Raw genomic sequence first — 19,044 nt, forward strand, 5'->3', positions numbered from 1 at the left:
TTCCAAAAGACTTTCAAAAAGAATTTGAATGGCATCTATGCTTATGTTAGTCTGTTATTCTTTATGCCAAGGTCTCCATAATCCTGGACTAGGCCGTATTCTAAGCAGATGCTTTGGTGGTCATGGACGAGTGGAGAGCATGAGACTGATTCCTGAAAGACCCCAGTGACAGACCAGTTACCGCATTGATCACATGGGCCAGCATGAACACCCGCCGGTGACCTACTCACACCTACAGCTTCTCCATGATGGATGTCCTGTGTTCTTCAGCCTCCGGCATCTAGACTACAACTCTGCAGAAGAAGTTTGGTCAAGGGAGAAATGGTTGTGCCCAACTGAGCCTGGTTTCTCTCTAGGATTTTTTTTTTTCTTTACTTTCGTCAATTGATAAAGTTTTGTTTCTTGCCATTGTCACCACTGGCTTGCTTGGTTTGGGACTTGAGCTGCACATTTATGGATTTGCTCTTCAGTGTTTGGACTTTCAGCAGTCAAAAATTACCACACTGAACTAAACTGAACTTCAACTCTGAAAACTGTTTCAATTTACTAGAATTTCTATCTTAAAGGATCATGACACCCCTCACTTTTGGGTCAGGTCTACCCCAGAATTTTTATAAAAGATGCATCATAATCAGGGGCGGACTGGCCATCTGGCGGACCGGGCACTTTCCCGGTGGGCCGACGTACTTTTTGGGCCGGGCAGATCATCGTCTTATGATCTGATCGGCCCATAAGGCTTAGCAGCCTATCGCTTTTTTCTGCCTTATTAATTGACGCTCCTGTGGTCTGTGACTCTCTGAAAGTAGATGCTTTTTTTTCCCTGACAGACAGGCCCATGTGACACTGCAGCCCATTGGGCTGGTCCAATCACAACTCCTATTTTGAACTCTGTGTGAGCGTGCGTCGTCTGTGTGTATTTGTCAAAACAGTCGAGAGTCAGAGAGAAGAAACGCAAGGGAGGCTCAGAGAATTCGCGGGAAATACACCGGCGTTTCATTTAGCGGTTCTGTGAAGTTCTCCTTTCATTCTAGTACACGGCTAAAAACGCAAATCACGTGACCACACACTCTCTGCCAAGAGCTGGCAGGTGAGCATAAACCCCAGGTGAGAGTATAGTGCATGTCAGACAGTTTATCTGTTGGATGATCTCATCTCACTATAGTTGTTAAACGTGATATTGAATTCATCTTGTTGTTTTGGCTGAGTGCAAAGATAAGCTAATATATTAATTTATGTAACCACATACACTGATTCTGCACATTGACTTGCTTGCCTTTATCATATAAATTTATTGTACGTTATACTGTTATAATGGCCATTATTGATTATTAAAACTGATATTCTGCAAAAGAGATGGGGTAAAGTTTGTTCTTTTCAAAGAAAATGAAAGGAGACAGTTATATTTAAGCCCTGTTTTGTTTTAAATATGCAGAGTGAAGATGATGCTCATATAAATATATAGCTACACGAGGCTGTTTGGTGTCTGTTAATCATAATATCAAAATGAAACAAATTTGACTTATATTGTGTTTTGATTGTTTAGATAGTGAAACAGCAAGCAGGATGAGGTGAATGAGGTTATAAAGTACACTGTTCCCTTTAAAGATTAACCCATGCATTAGCAGGCAGTTTTTGTTATGTTTTTTATTGAATATAGGCTGAGTGAATAGTGTATTGAATGAGCTAAATTGGCTGTAGTGTATGAGTGTGTGAATGAGTTTGTATGGGTGATTTCCAATATTGGGTTGTGGCTGGAAAGGCATCTGCTGCATAAAACATGCTGGAATAGTTGGCAGTTAATTCCACTGCAGCAACTCTTGATAAATAAGGGACTTATGCGAAGAAAAATAAATGAATGAATAGTGTATTTTTTAGAACTCAACAAATATCTTTATGGACAGTATACAGAAATTAAATTGAGATTAAAGTTTGTATTTATTTATTTTATATATATGGCTTTTGTGTTTTATAAAATATGAGTTGATAAAAATATTGGACGTGCAGATAGATAGCATTTTGATTGAATGTAGTGGGCCGCTCTGGCCAAAAATGCCAGAGCCGATTTTTTGCCCCAGTCCAGCCCTGATCATAATGGGTGTGGAGCTCCGCATACAAAGGGAAAGAGTGGCCGTAGCCAGAGGGGGAGAAGGGAGGGAGTAAACAACTGTTGTCAGTTAGCTCACAAAATGAGATACAAACCGTGAGGAGACGCATGATTTTATAGTTTACAAAGTTAAAATGCAGAGAAATAAACAGTAATTTAATGCCCTGCTACATTTGTTATTCGTAATTTCATAAACACATAACCACAATTTATATCATTATGAAGATAATCGTGTTCATATGAACACTATGCAAACTTTTCCCTCAATCCCTGGGTCTGAATGTAGACTCAGTGCAGCAGATCTCTTGCCCTGTCTATTTTAACCATTAGCCCTGTTGGTAATCTGGAGGATTTAGGCAAACACAGCAGCACGGCGATGTGTCTAAATGTGAACGAACTCCAGATAAAAGACAAAGCCGGCCATTCTCCAATTCTCGTACTGCTCTCCCGATAAAAATGCTTGCTGCACACAAACAACTTTGCTGTATCGGCCCTGATAGAATCACGGAGAAATACATGCAACAAACCCCGTGGATCATGGAAGCAAACACATACGACCCTTCATGAACAGCTAAATACTGTGTACCATGTGTCCGTGTCTCACAACTTGGCACTGGCAGGTCTGCCTTGCCTTCGCAAAGCACGTGCAGTCATGAAGGATTAAGTAGCAGGCTTTTCTCATAGGAGAAGAAAACTCAGCTATGAATAATAATGAAAAATCGACACGTCATCTTTGCACTTGCAGTTTTGCTCTATGCTGCCGATTTTGATCCCTCCCCAAAAATCATTTTAAACCCGGAAGATGAAATTAGTTGACAAAACCTCAAAATTATTATTATTTTTCTATCAATTAAAGCTGACATGTGCTAACATTGTCTTAACTGATGCTCAACACACACAAATCTGTTAAAATCTAAAAAAAAGTACTCGAGGGTTTCTTAAACCTTTAAACTTTGCCACAATCTACAGTACATCCTAAAAGGGCAATATAAATTGAAATGAATTGAATTGAATAAAACAACAACAAAACTACCTCATTTTTATGTTTCTGTGGATAAAAGTGTCTTCTAAATGAATATATGTAAAAGTGCATAGACATTTTGGACAATGAGGATGTAGTTTTGGTTGAAATACTGAACTCGCATATAACCTTTGTGTTTAAGCAAAAAGTGCCAGCCTATCTTTTCTCTGGAACTTGTTAAGCTAGTTAGAAGACTGTGACACCAGCATGTTATCACTCATTCTTAAACACATCATATGATGGTGACCAGCAATACTGTTCATTTTAATCAGGAATTTGCTTAGTATGCTTATGGTCCCTCATGTTAGGATGTGGTTGTTCTGCAGGAAGGTAATTCCGCCCATCCTGACAACTATTCTTTTAAACCTTCTCTCTCTCTCTTTCTCTCTCTCTCTCTCTCTCTCTCTCTCTCTCTCTCTCTCTCTCTCTCTCTCCCCCTCTAAAGTCTCTTTAACCTCCTGAGGCCTATTAATGATTCAGGTGCATTATGTTTTTTTTTCTTTTTTCACACTGTGGCCTGGAAAATATCTGCTGTTCCTTCTTACTGCACAACTCTCCATCACATAGTATAGTTGCCAAAGAAACTATCAGGGGAACATATGACTATCATTCAAAATCAGCACACCAAAACAACAACAGGAATTGGATACTATGGAAAAAGTGGCCATTAAAGACATACTTGTTTTGATACTTCAACACAAATCCAAATCCCAGGCAACATCGGGTTTGGTTGGTTGGTTATGAAATTAAAATAACTATCCAAGCCCTCAATTTTTTATGCTTAAAAACAACATGCATTATTTCTGTTTATTTTAAGGTTGGGAGAGGTAAACTTGTTTGATGCTTTCCACAATCCCTCGGATCTCTGACTGTGTAGGTGAGTTGCACAGAATGAGGCACTGTGGCATCAAAATGAAGCCTGGAGCTCGGCCAAAACAGCATGGAACAATCTCTTTCTCCCTCTTTCCTACTTTCTTTAAGTTACAGCATGTGTCTCTCTCTCTCTTTCTCCCTTTCTCTCTCGCTGTCTCTCTTTCTCTGTGTGTGTGTGTGTGTGTGTGTACTGTACTTCACAGCAAAACGTTTGCATGCATGTTTGGTGACATACTCAGCACAATTTACTGGAAACAGAGGAGTCGTATTACTCTTTTTCCCTCTTGCACTTTCTTCTCTTTTAGGCAAAGAATCTGCACTAAGTTCTTTCATAGAAATGGGTATAATAACATAATGATGTACATAACAAACACATTCAATTATTCCCAGCATTACGCTAAGAAAATGAAGACTAACTCAACATATCTTTGCAACAACATCGAAAAAAAGAAAAAAATATTCAGATGCCACAGCAGACATAGGTATTATAATTATCGCTGACAGTCGGTTTTCAAGTGGCCTAATCACGAGTATTAAACTACATAAACTTGTAACAATATCTTAGATGGCGACACGGTGGCTCAGTGGTTAACATTGTTGCTTCGTAGCAAGAAGGTCGCTGGTTGAAGCTCTGACTGGGTCATTTAGGATTTCTTTGTGGAGTGTGCATGTTCTTCTCATGTTAGCGTGGGTTTCCTCCGGGGGTTATAGGTGAATGCACTATGGGTGAATTGAATAAGTAAGTTTGCCAATACTAAGTTGCAGCTGAAAGGACATTCGCTGTGGAAAACATATGCTGCATAAGTTGACGCTTCTTTTCACTTTGGCGAACCCTGATGAATGAATAAATATCTTAGATACTGTTATCGTCATATCATAAACAATATCTTAGATACGTTGGAGTGATATTTCAGGTATTAGATTTGCAAATTGCTATGTGTATTTTGTATACAGATTATTTTCCACCCATATATTCATTAAGCAATGCAATAGTACTTTACTGTGTTCCATCACAGTGTTTTAAAGTAAAAATACTTCTCAGTGTCTATATCAAGGGAAATTACAGTTAACAGCGTTCAACTGTATTTGCTTTCTGTAAAATATATTACTTTCAACATCAACTTCTTTTTCAGTAGTTATTTGCATTTACCTTTAATGCATATAGTAGATGAAGTTATCCAAAGAACATAACCTTCCATTTAACGTTTGCACCTTAAAAGGCTTGTTCCCTGAAATCAAACCCATAAAGATCATAAATTTCACATTATAATTGATGTCTTAGATCTTTTTTCCCCCAGGGAAAATTTTTCCCAGGAAGTTCCCAGGTTCTGCAGGTTGCAATGTCCCGATTTTTGCTTGCCAATCTTAAGCCAATTGTAAGGGATAGTTTTGGTTCAATTTGGAGTTTCCCCAGAGAAGAGCAGACCAGAGTGAGTGCTCCGACTTGCCCCCCCCCCGGTCCACTTCTTATATCTTGAGACTGTGTTTTTTACTCACTAGGTATTTAGGATACAATTGACTGGTCACAGATCATTACAGATATCTCTAAGGTGTAATAGACATCAAGTTGATCCATTGCTGCTTTATATCAGCTAAACATAGTTATAGTTCCATCACTGTCCACCAGATGTCAGCACACAGTCTCTGCTTAGTATATACTACCAGAAGCAGTGGGAGTACAGTAGGTTTCTGGAAGCCCTAAACAAAACATTAAGGATTTGGGATAAAAAAGACACAAATGAAACAAACAATTAAGCCTACTAAAATAATTGATAAAATATCAATTAAATCTATCAAGTAATGCAAACATTATATAGTCTTCACACACAGTATTATTTAAATGTACAATCTCATATCAGAAAAAGTTGGGACAGTATGAAAACAAATGGAAAAAAGTTGTGATTTTTATATTTATCTTCAAATTGAACTTTATTGCAGACAATATGAACACAAAATGCTTAATGTTTCTTCTGGTCAACTTCATTTAATTTGTACATCCTTTCCTGTTATTCAGACCTGTAACACATTCCAAAAAAAAAAAAAAAATGTTGGGAGCAAAGCAGTTTGGGGCTAGACATCAGGTAAATTAATTAAATAATGATGTGATTTATAACAGATGATACAAGTGATTACATTTTTTAACGTACAAAGGTTGTGATCCATTTTTTATCTTAAAATGAGTAGAAGTGTCAGAATTTGGCCTGCCAATAAATTAAAGTATAGTATTTTTTAATATTATATTATACTCTAATATTAATAAATAAAGTTAAAAAATAAAAATAAAGAGTATATTACTTACTAGAGATTTACTCCCAGAACAAGAATACAATATCAGATCTATAAAGTATCTATAAAATAATACTACAAAACTTTACATCCAAATATTAATAAAAACATAATTCACAAGAATATATAATCCTAAAATTATAATATATAAAATGATCATCTAAAATTTACAGTTAGTGGGAAATTACATATTTTGCTAGTGTTGCAATTTGGGGTGAACTATTGTTTATTTTAATGATGAATAATCTTACAATTTTAAACAATTTAAACATTTATTTTAAATTATTTTCATTTAACTTTGTAACTTAAAAAACTATATATATATATATATATATATATATATATATATATATATATATATATATATATATATATATATATATATATAGTATATACTAGTATATACACACACACACACAGAGTTGAAGTCACAATTATTAGCCCCCCTTTAATAGCTTTTTTTTTTTCTTTCTTTTTTAATATATTTTTCAAATTATGTTTAACAGAGCAAGGACATTTTCACAGTATGTCTGATAATTTTTTTTTGTTCTGGAGAAAGACATATTTGTTTTATTTCGAATAAAAGCAGTTATTCAATAGTTGTTATACAATAATTTGCCTAATTACTGTAACCTGTCTAGCTAACCTAATTAACCTAAAGCCTTTAAATGTAACTTTAGGCTGTATAGAAGTGTCTTAAAAAAGATTTTTTATTTATTTAATGTCATCATGGCAAAGATAAAATAAATCAGTTATTAGAAATGAGTTATTAAAACTATTATGTTTATAAATGTGTTGAATAAATCTTCTCTCTGTTAAACAGAACTTGGGGAAAAAATAAACAGGTGGGATAATAATTCAGTGGTGCTAATAATCCTGACATTTACTGTAAATATATATATACTGTATATATATATATATATATATATATATATATATATATATATATATATATATATATATATATATATATATATATACGTGTGTGTGTGTGTGTGTGTGTGTGTGTAATAGAATCATAATCATAGTTTTGTTATGGACCCTGTATTTTTTGTGGCTTCAGTCACTGTTGTATCAATTTTTAAGTATATATATATATATATAATTCAAACTGTGGAGTTTGCATGTTCTCCATCAGTTCGCATGGTTTTCCTCCGGGTGCTCCTGTTTTCCCGACAGTCCAAAGACATGCACTATAAATTAATTTAGTAAGCTGTCTGTAGAGTATGTGTGTGAATAGAGTATATGGATAAGTCAGAGAGATGGGTTGCAGCTGGAAGGGCATCCGCTGCGTAAAACATATACTGGATAAGTTGGTGGTTCATTTTGTGGTGGCGACCCCAGATTACGGGACTAAGCCGAAAAGAAAATGACTGAATCATTCAAATTGAAAAATAATTATTGTAATTGCATTTTTGCTATCACCCAGCTTTATTAAACACCATAAAGGCAAATTTATTTATTCTTCTGTTTTGAGTGCACATTGAGTGTCCAGCAGTGCCTTGACACAATCCCTTATATTTTACCATAACATCCGATTTATTCCCTGCAGATGGTCCGGCTCTACTTTGCACAGTTGCATACTCTTTGTGGGGAAATAAATTGTAAGCCATGGGAGCAGAGTGTTCAACGTGTTGAATGAATCTTTTCTGTGTTTACCTTATACACAAAGTTATTAAACCTTTGCCAGTTCCTACTTCTTTCTCTACAGCAGCATTGCAAACATTTCTGGCACAAACTCAAATCACCAGCAAAAAACAATCAACACAGTGGACCATAACAGCTTCAATTGCTACTAGTGTTTTGGATCCCTTACAGCTGCAGTTTTAATTATTGCCTAAAAGTGCAGGTTTTTTTTTTGTTTTTTTGTTTTTTTTTTAACACGAAAAAACACCATTATTTCAATATATTGCAGTATTACTGCAATACAACCGAAGCACTACAATACAACCAACTGCGGTACAACTACTGTAATACAACAAGTACTATTACAGTACAAATGCAGTACAACTACTGAAATAGTAGTAAAGTGATATAATGCAATGGTAATGAAGTACTACAATTATAATGCAGTACTGCTACTGCAATACAACTGAAGTACTATTACAGTACAATTGCCATACCGCTATTGTAATTGTATTGTATTGCTATGGTATTGTATTGTATTGTATTGTATTGTAATTGTATTGTCTCGCTATTGTATTGTAATATTGTACAACTGCAGTACAACTACTTTTCCTGCTCAGTGGACAATGGTTTCTAAATGAGGTATCAGTACTTCAGTTGTATTTCTGAAGAATTATCGTAATATATTATATTGCACTTTTCAGAAGTATAACTAACTACAGAAATACAATAATAAAACTAAAGTGGACTTTTTACACTTATGTACATAAGTGATATAAATTATCAAACATATATATTGACTCTCTCCTTTTACTTAATGTTACATCAGTTGTACTGCAGATTTTACTGCTGTTGAATACCTCATGTTTATACCTCATTTTACAGCAGTTTTGCTGTTGCATTGATATTCGCCTCGTTATCCTTGTATATAGGCTACTGTTGTTGTGCTTTTCAGTTTACTGCAGTTATTTTTATTATGAAAATAAACTCTTAAAATTCTAATTAGAAAATAACTTGAATCCAAAAAAAACATCCCTGAAAAAAGTACAAAATATTCTTGGAAGATGGAAAGTATTCTTGGAAGAACAAACCCCTTGGAACACAAGTGCAGTACAGTACCACATTGGCATGTTAGACTACAAAAGCACAAGTACAGTAACGACAGAATTTACTTGTTTTTACTCCAGTTTACTGCAACTTTTACTGCTGGTGAACTTTATTGTACTGTATATGAACTGTGCTTTTATTTCATTGTATTGCAATTTTGCATTTTTTTTTACTGCTGTTATCCCTCTCCTGCTGCTGTCCTGCAGTTTTACTTCAGTTTACTGAAATTATTTTTTGTAAGTCGATGTGCTATTGCCAGAGCAGCACAGACAAAATGTAAAAGTATAAACAGTGGTATGCACCATGGAGAACGCTGACCTCTTATGTGACCATTATGTGCACCTCTCAAAAAATATAACTACATGTTGCGATGATGTGAAGTGCAAGATCTTTGATCAGTCAGCTTGGTAGTGGGGATAAAATGCAGAAGTATAAATGTTCACAATGCTATGTGCTGTGTGCAAGGAATGCACTGTTTGGTTTATGGATCACTCGACGCAGACGTATACGTTTTCTTGTCAAATATGTGGCTGGACCTACATATAGCCTTAAAGTCAAATTAGTGTGTATTTTACACGATTTTACAGTAACAATCTTTCATGATAATCCCTTTATCATCCTGGAATGCAAACTTATCACAGTTTTATATAAAAACAATTGTGTTTTAGAATCATGTTAGCTGAAATCAAAGGTAACTGTAGGTCCGATTTCATTTATTATCCTTTAAAACACTGAACGTTTGAATAATATATGAGATGTAATTGATTTAAAAACAAAAAATTTGGTTCACTGACTCACTGAATCGTACATGTTTTAGATAATCTACTGAAAAAAAATTAAAACAGAATGCAACAACATGTTTGGTGTTTACTCAAAGCTTATACACTGTAGATCACATCTGATGGACAATGACATTTGGGCTATGGACAGTTGACAAGTCTCATACATGGACAGATACAAGAGATGATGATAATGAACAGATTGGCAGGAGTCTAGACAAGAAGGAAGGAAATTTAGGTTAACTTGAAGAGAGAGAACATCTAAATTATAGAAGAAGTATGGGAGACCCTTGAGCATTCCTAGTTAGTGGCAAAGACACACACAGAGACACAAATTTTTAAAAGAGATTTTAGGCTCCCTTTAAATATGGAATATCGCTAATAATGGGCCATTGATTATTAGAGAATAATAAGCAAAAACTCCATAGAAACATGCTCCTGCAGTATCCATGCTGGCTTTTGTAGGCAAATGGGGCTACAGCCAGTCCCTACCAAATCGAAACAGGCACAGTGTGGTTTAGCACATGTATGGCTCATAGCTGCAATGTTACTACAAGATCTGTGTACATTAAGTAGCCCACACTAACAGATAGCCTAAATGAATCCTATGAAGGTCTAGTGTAGGCCAGCCCGCTCAGGCTCAGAGGAGTAGTTTGCTTAATGGTAAAGAGTTAACCCATTAGTGTTGGCCGTGAATAGAGAGATTTCTCAGGCCGAGCACTGTAGTGGTTTTCTTGGTTTTTCTCTTACTAAATCAAACTCAGTCTGGAGGTTATGAATATCAGAAGAATATACTTTATTGTCGACAACAAAGGAGAACTTTCAGGAGACCCCCAGTAGCATCTCTGTCTGAAAAATTCTAACTCACTCATGTTATGGCCTTATTTAAATACCCTTTTACATCCGTTGTTTTCCTTTGTTCTCCATATATTACACAAATTCCACCTAGGTTAACCCCTGACCTCAATTTCCACCTAGGTTAACCCCTGACCCAAACCTGGTAACTATATAACTTATCCAGTTCTTGTGATATGGTAATTCTTCTAATGGTATGCAAGTCTACAAGCAGATTATATACATACACTTTGAATATATATATTAACTTCACACTTTAAAGAGTATAAAATCCACCTCATATAATCCCTCCTCTTAAGACTTTAAGTCTTAATAGTCTTGCTTTTGGCCCATAGTGCAACTCTATGATCTAGCCCTCAGCCATATTACCTAATGACAAATATATGTCACAGTATTATTACAAATGACCAAATCATGTAATGGCACTTTGGAATAGAATCACGCCAAACCTCTGTGTCCTGTTTTGACGAGGACACAGTAAAAGACTTGATTCTATTTTGTTGATATCATAAAAAGTAGTATTTTAAGCATACAATTAGTTATCTATTTGCTTCTGGTGGTCATGATTATTTAACATACAGTAAAGAATAAAACTAAAACACTACAAAAAATAAAAATCCACATGCACAATTTCATAATATATGGTCATAACATAATATTCTAATCTAACACCCACAAAACATAATCAGTAGAGTACGTTGATCTTCAGCCCAGATACTTTGCGTATCGTAGAGAGCCGCCGTTTTGGGGTAGAGGTTACTAGCACTTAACACCCAAGGCATGGATCCTCTTCATCATCCTCTTCTTTATCTAAACTATAAATTTTTTAGCACTAGTTCATCTTTTTGACCCTAAATCTGGCACATACTTGCGAGCATTCTTTGTTTCGTTCTAGCCTTAAAAAGTGTTGATAGAGACTTTATGTTGAGAGACTGTAACCTGAAGTTGTGGTGATTATCATCACTTGAATTTGTGGCACCTTCTGTATTTCTCACTCAGGTATATAATCAGAATTACTCTTTTAACTGTTCTGATGAACTGCTTCTGCCACACTTTGCAATTCGTTGGTTTGAGCTTTGGGATTTTCTGCCTCCTCTGTTTCCCGTTAACTTTCTCTTGTTGGAGTTTTTTCCTTTGGCTGTCTTGTGCTGTGGTCCCGATGGTACCCAGTTGATGGCATCCCCTTTGGTAACCTTGGCATAAGGTCCATTTCTCCTGATTTCACTCCACTTTCTCCAGAAAACCTCAGATACACTCGATCACCGAATTAATCTCCTGCTTCTGGTCCTTTCTGGTTTCCTGTACAGATATTGCTTTGCACATGGCAGTTAGTTTCCTCATAAAAGACCAAACCTCTTTCCAATGCATTAGAAATGTTCTCCAAACATTCCAAACGGTTATATGCAAAGTTATTTGTGAGATTACATGCAAGGGTCGACCCAATAGTACTTCATGCATTGTTAGTTGCTTGTTTCTGTCAGTTTTCATGCAATCACTTATTAATGCAAAAGGTATATTATTTTAACACATCTTGTTAAACTAGGCCTTGATGAATCATCTTTAGCTCTTTCAATCATTCCTTACAATTATGTGTAATTGCTTAATTTTTTTTTTTCAATTTCCAATACTTTATCAATACATTTAATTATCTATTCACTGAGTCATATATCCACTTATTTATCTACTTAATTCCCTTTATTCACTTTAATTGACTTTAATAACTCTAATTTATTTTTAAATGCAGACACATTAAACTTATTTCTGAAGGTATTGCAAATCTGAGACTTCTCTTGTCTTAAATGTAATAACTGTTTATTCTTCCCTGCTCTGCTGATGGAATTACCTTCACTAATCTACCACAACTATTATGCCCAAAAGCTTGTATCTCTTGCCCTAAGCTAATTTTATCATTTCACAACATCTACAATGAAGTTCTTGAATAATCCATTAGACCTATTGCTGATCTTTTACTCACATTCTACTTTGCACAGATGTCACGTGTACAACAATTCACTAATCACTGCATTCAAAAAGGCGATCACTTTTTTCAAATCATTTTGCTTGCTGCTTAATTTTCCTTATCACTTCACCCTTGATTCAATCCATGTACATCACCAATGACAATATCTAGAAATGCTGTTGTATCAACAATCTGTACTTCCTATTACAAAAATCATACCTATCTTTTTTGCTTCCCTTTGTTCATAAAGACTAGTACGTTGTTTATTTGTACTATAATCTAATTAAGGTTGTGACTCTATACTATTATTAGACCTGCTACCCTATTTTCTTTAAAGCAAAATCAATTTCTTATTTAGCAGCTTAACAGTTATTATTGCATCTGGAATAGATACAGAATCTTGTTAACACTATACCCGTCATCCCTAAAAAATTTATTTCTGTCTTTTACTTAGCTTGAGCTAGATGTACCTGCAGATAACTAAATCCTACACTTTACAATATCCATCACGAAATATTCTAAATTCTTTTATGCATTCTAACGTATGTAACTATGTAAATCAGCCTATTTACTTTAAGTGTAACCAAGTGTCTACCCTCCTCTGATAATTACCTGAACAGAAATCAATTACTTTAAAATATTTGACCTCCAAAGGAAAACATTTAAATACAGTGTGTGTTATGAACCTCTGCTGAGAAATTCTCTATCACTGATTGTTCTTAAGTCATAAACTTTACAACATCTAATTTTGCCTGTTTTGACTAATGCCATCATCAAAAATTAAATTTTAATCAAATTAAAATAAAATCCATTTTATTAGTCACCTACACAATCACAACCGAATTGAAATTGACTTTAATTAGAAATGCCATAACATATCTAAGTATTTCTCTTATTGCTATGTTCTCAAAAGTTTCAATAATGCCTATTCCAGCATAGCAAACCTGCATCTGGTTTAATTTTAATTAATCCTCCCTATGCTTTTTAATTTTGTCTACCTTTATGTCCTGAACGTTAATCATTATTAAAATTTGACACTTACCCTTAATAATTGTATATTATACCATTTTTCGCTTTTCAGCATTTTCAGCTCCTAATTCCTTCCTGCTCTCACATCAAACTGGTTATTCATAAACTTTTGTTGTAATTTTTTATCAGTTGACTGAAAAATCACTGGAGTACTTTATAGGTTCCTCTCTATCTGATCTGATTATTCATCTTTAGTCCTTAATTTTTTTTTTTTTTGCTTTTAATTATTTATTCACATTTGTAAAACAATGTGTTTTCTGTTTTTAAACACTTTTCTCTTTCACATATTATTTTAGTACATTTAGAATTGTTACTTTTTGGCTTATTCAGTACTGTGAGTTCATTTTACTTTTTTTTGTGTTTCTATTTCTTCTTTAAATCACTTTTCTGTCTTAATCTCTGACATAATTTTTCTTTCAAATCTTGGTTTAGATTACTCAAAATAAGATTCCCCTAATTTTAATTTAAATACTTAATTCCATCAACTTCTAACCCAAATTATTTTTTGTGTTATAAAAGCTGTCTCTTTTTCTTTTATTAGTCACCACCATGCATTATAATTTGTCCTCCTATGTTCAATAATCTCTATGAATTAACCTATGAAAATGAACCAAAATAATTTAACATTCTTCATAATTTATCATTTCAACATTACACATTTAAAGTTTCATCGTACATTATCATCTAAGACTTTTCTTACAGTTTACATGATATTTTTCTTTTTATCATATTGATAGGAGTCTGATTTGATACAAGAATGGGTAGCTACACTTTTGCTTTTATTTTTGCCCTCTGAGTGGTCACATTGTACTCAATTTGGACTATAGGTCGACTGCTTTGAGATGGACTACCAGACTCCCCCTCCTCACACCCTGAGAAGACAACTGGTTCATAGATTGGTGTAGTCTTTTCTGTGGTGTCCATATCAGAGCACAGTGTTTCCCCCTTCTTTCTTAGTGCTGGCTTCTTTCATTGAGCTGTTGTAAAGTTCTGGTGGAGCGCTTTTTCTCTTTGATCAGTTCATCATTAGCTTGTTTGCCTCTTTTTAGTGTCTCTGAACATAAGTAGCCTTTCCAGTCCTCAGTAATTCCTGGGCATGCAGTGTCTGCCTCACTGCTTTCACAAATGTCCACAGCCAACAGTTTGTCCATTGTTTTTCAAACACTTTTTCCATTTGCCAGTGCACTCAGAGATGTCTGGTAGGTAAGAGACGACAGTCCCCCAAAGTCCATCCCTATGTCCTCTTAAGTAATATATGGAATTTAGCTCATAAAAGTCTTTGCTTCTTTCCCATTTTTTTTTCATCAAATGAAGACTCCTCTCATCTATTTTCTCCTCTTTACGGTTTAACAGTTTATTTTTCTCTAATTCACAATCATTTTATCATATGTAAATGTTTAATTTTCTATTTCTTCAGTGTTCTTCTAAATAATTTCTTTAGCTTCAGATTATGCTTTACTTTACATTTCTCCTCATCTATGCTAGTGTTCCTTGACTAGCCACTCATTTTTACATTGTAACATTTTCTATGCTCAGTTTCTATTTTCTCACTGCTTACATCAAATGTTTCTTTTGTTTGCCATTTGTCATTATCTTATGTTTTATTTTCTCTGTCACATATTTTAGTATTGCATTTTTTATTTCCATATCTGTTTTTCCATCCCTGATTTAATTCAACAATACTACATGGTGGCCCAATATCTGGAATAACTGTTAAAAATCATTACTGCTATACCTCAGGGTTTATATTATTACTTAAACTCACATATTTATTTACTAAAAGCATTTTTCATTTTTGAATTGCAATGTTTACTTATCAATTTAGCTTCTTACTGCTTAAACTTTAAAATTTATTTTTTAACTCACTCTAATGCATTCTTTAACATTTACCTAGCTTCTATGATTTTCATCTGAATCAATGTACTTTACTACAAACAAATGACATAGCTGACTTTGAGAAAGATGACAAAACATTTTTTTCCCTTAAATCCAATCAAATTCTCTGAAGTCAATTATTTCTTTAAATTGTTACTGCTTTTTTCTTTTTATCTTATCTGTTCAATGTGCCTATATTTGTAAGCATATTTTAAACATCTAATTTTATCTATGAAACAGTGGACTTATTTTTTCCTATTTCTATTTTATTCTTTTTCCTTTCCGTAATTTGAGTTTTTAGCTCTTAGGTTTTCTTATACATTTAAAAGCTTATTTTGTTACACATTTTATAATTAAATCTTCAATTAATCACTATTCATTTTTCAAGTTTTCTTTTTCTATTTTATTCTCAATCAAAAACTAACTTATATGTTTTTTATTCATACTTATTTAGTAAATCGATTTGTTTATTAATACATTCTTTTACTCCATACTTCCTTTATCTCTATATATATATTGATCACTATGGCTTCATTTATTATTTTTCATTAGTAGAGTTTCAAACTCTTTTCTATATAATATAACTCTATTATTAGTATTTCCTCATTTAATTTTTCTTACTATACTACTTTATAATTTATCTATTCATTAATAACTTATATTCTATCCAAATTATGTTAAAGTCTATGTCATTATTTTATCTATAGTTTGATCTCCTCTCATTAACTCTCCTCTTCTCTGTTTCCTTAGTGCTGTAAACAGGCAATCTATTGTTCACACATGGACACCATAAATCTCTCCCTTACCCCCATCCTGGAGCAGACTGTCTTTCACCTGTTGCTATGTAAAGAATTTAAGTCCACTCTGCCTATTGTTCTTTTTTAACATATTCAAACTTAAAACACAAAGATAATTTCAGAAAAATGTTTATTCTTCTGCTTTTTACTCTGTGTCTTTCAAATGCACATGTTCCATTAGTTTTAATTTAGGAGACTCCTTTCTTTCTATCATAATCTCTTCTCTTAAACTGCATCAATCACTTTTCTTCTTGCTCTTTAAATCACACCACACATATGCAGCCCTCCTTTTATAATATAATATACTATAATCATTATTTTAACCTACTCTTTTTTTGAAAACAAACTTAACACATTCACACTTCTAATCTTATTACTTTTCCTCTTCTCATTCACTCCTTTCCTCCACTCAGTGTAACAGGAGCTGCATCACCCCATCCTCATTTCATTCAAGGAGGAGGAAGGCAGTCTTCTCTGCCCACCAATGTGGACTATTTTGCCACAATCTGAAGCAGCAAATACACAAACACTTCAATTAAATAAATACTCTACACTACACTCCTCTTGAGTGACCTGTCCGAGCAGCCCTCTAACCTTAGAGCGGTAACCACAGGCTTTCGCCTACCCATGCAGCCCTTTGTTTATCTCATTTAACAAAGCGGTATCGTAGGTCTTAGCGCGCATCTCTCTACTTTAATCTGCTTTAATCTTTTAACTGTTACCACACATTAAGGACTCTCTCTTAAAACTTATAAATGCTCTATGCATATCTTACATCATTAATAATTTCCCAAATCTGGGTAACAGTTACTAGTTAATGTTTATCCTATCCATCAAGGCCCACTTAGGAAAACACAGATCATTTGCATACCTTACTCTGCTTTAATCTCTTAACTGTCACCACACATTGAAGACTCTCTTTTAAAACCTATAAATGCTCTATGCATATCTTATATCATTAATAATTTCCCAAATCTGAGTAACAGTTACTAGTTAATGTTTATCCTATCCATCAAGGCCCTCTTAGGAAAACACAGATCATTTGCATGCAAATTACTCTTTTTCTTCTGTTATTCAAAACCCCATTTTTCTTTAATATCTTTTTTACATTTACTTTTAATTCTTTAAAGCTGGAGAAACAGTTCAAGTGTATTTACCTGTACAAGCAGGTCCTGGCAGAAAAAACACAAACTAATAAGCATAAAATCGCTTACCGTTTTTTATTGTGGCCACATATTTGTGTTTTCTCTCCAGTCCAGCATGCACAGTAACACCAGTCCTGCTCCTTTCCAGCCCACGCAGAGGGACGCCAAATGTAGTGGTTTTCTTGGTTTTTCTCTTACTAAATCAAACTCAGTCTGGAGGTTATGAATATCAGAAGAATATACTTTATTGTCGACAACAAAGGAGAACTTTCAGGAGACCCCCAGTAGCATCTCTGTCTGAAAAATTCTAACTCACTCATGTTATGGCCTTATTTAAATACCCTTTTACATCCGTTGTTTTCCTTTGTTCTCCATATATTACACAAATTCCACCTAGGTTAACCCCTGACCTCAATTTCCACCTAGGTTAACCCCTGACCCAAACCTGGTAACTATATAACTTATCCAGTTCTTGTGATATGGTAATTCTTCTAATGGTATGCAAGTCTACAAGCAGATTATATACATACACTTTGAATATATATATTAACTTCACACTTTAAAGAGTATAAAATCCACCAAAAATCCACCTCAGCACTCATATCCTTTCTGTGTCTCTTGTCATTGTTCTGAACATGCGGTCTAAAGGTACAGTTTACACTTGCTCACTCTTGTGTTTGTTTTGTCTGTGGCATGGTGTTTATTCTTACCACCTCAGTCTAGTTGGTTTCGATTGGCGCTGGGATGGAACATGCACTGGTTGGTGTCTTCATTTATTGTGTAGCAGACAAGAAAATGAATGAATGAATAAATAAATAAATAAATATATATTAGAGATGCCACGGTTCTCAAAATAATATTGAACTGTATGGTACGACCTCCACTGTTCAATACGCACTTGTGAATTTCAGTTTTCTCAGTTTTGCGTTTAAATAATTTATGTGCGTTTTATATCTCCCTGAATTAACTGTGTGTGCCTCTAAATCCATGAGCTGACATGAGGAAACTCCTCTCCGCGAGTAAATATCCAATCACTATGCTAAAGTTAGGGGGCGCTTGACCATCATTCCACCCTTTAACATTGATAGTGGCGGTGAAATGAGGCTGTGGCAACTGTACAAGAAAGCGCTGGCGAAGTGAGGCAATAGTACGAGAAAGCCCCGGCATCTTTCAAATCTGCGGTGTGAGGACATTACGGTTTTGCCGGTAGGTATAATGCCAATAAAAAAAAAAAAGTGAACTAAAAATAACTGTGTGCAAGCATTGTTTTACACGTATAACCATGACAGCACATATGCATCGCTATCACCCAGCAATATCACTGTCTGAACGCAGGAAAGCAGAAAAGATAATAAAGTCCTCCAAATAGCAACACTCCCTTGCTGACTACAGACTACAGTCTCGCATTTTTTCAGCACAGAGATAATTAAGATGGTTTATTTATGTTCACTTAAGTACAAATATGTTTATTTGAAATGGCCAATTTATCTTTATTAACTTCACATGTATGTTTATTTTCAAAGTGTAAGATTTTATGTGTACCCCAGTTTGTACTTGGGCTACCAGCAGCTGTGAGATTTCAGTGTT

Source organism: Danio rerio, chromosome 16, assembly GCF_052040795.2.
Source record: "Danio rerio strain M-AB ecotype USA chromosome 16, GRCz13ab, whole genome shotgun sequence".
Taxonomy (NCBI): Eukaryota; Metazoa; Chordata; class Actinopteri; order Cypriniformes; family Danionidae; genus Danio; species Danio rerio.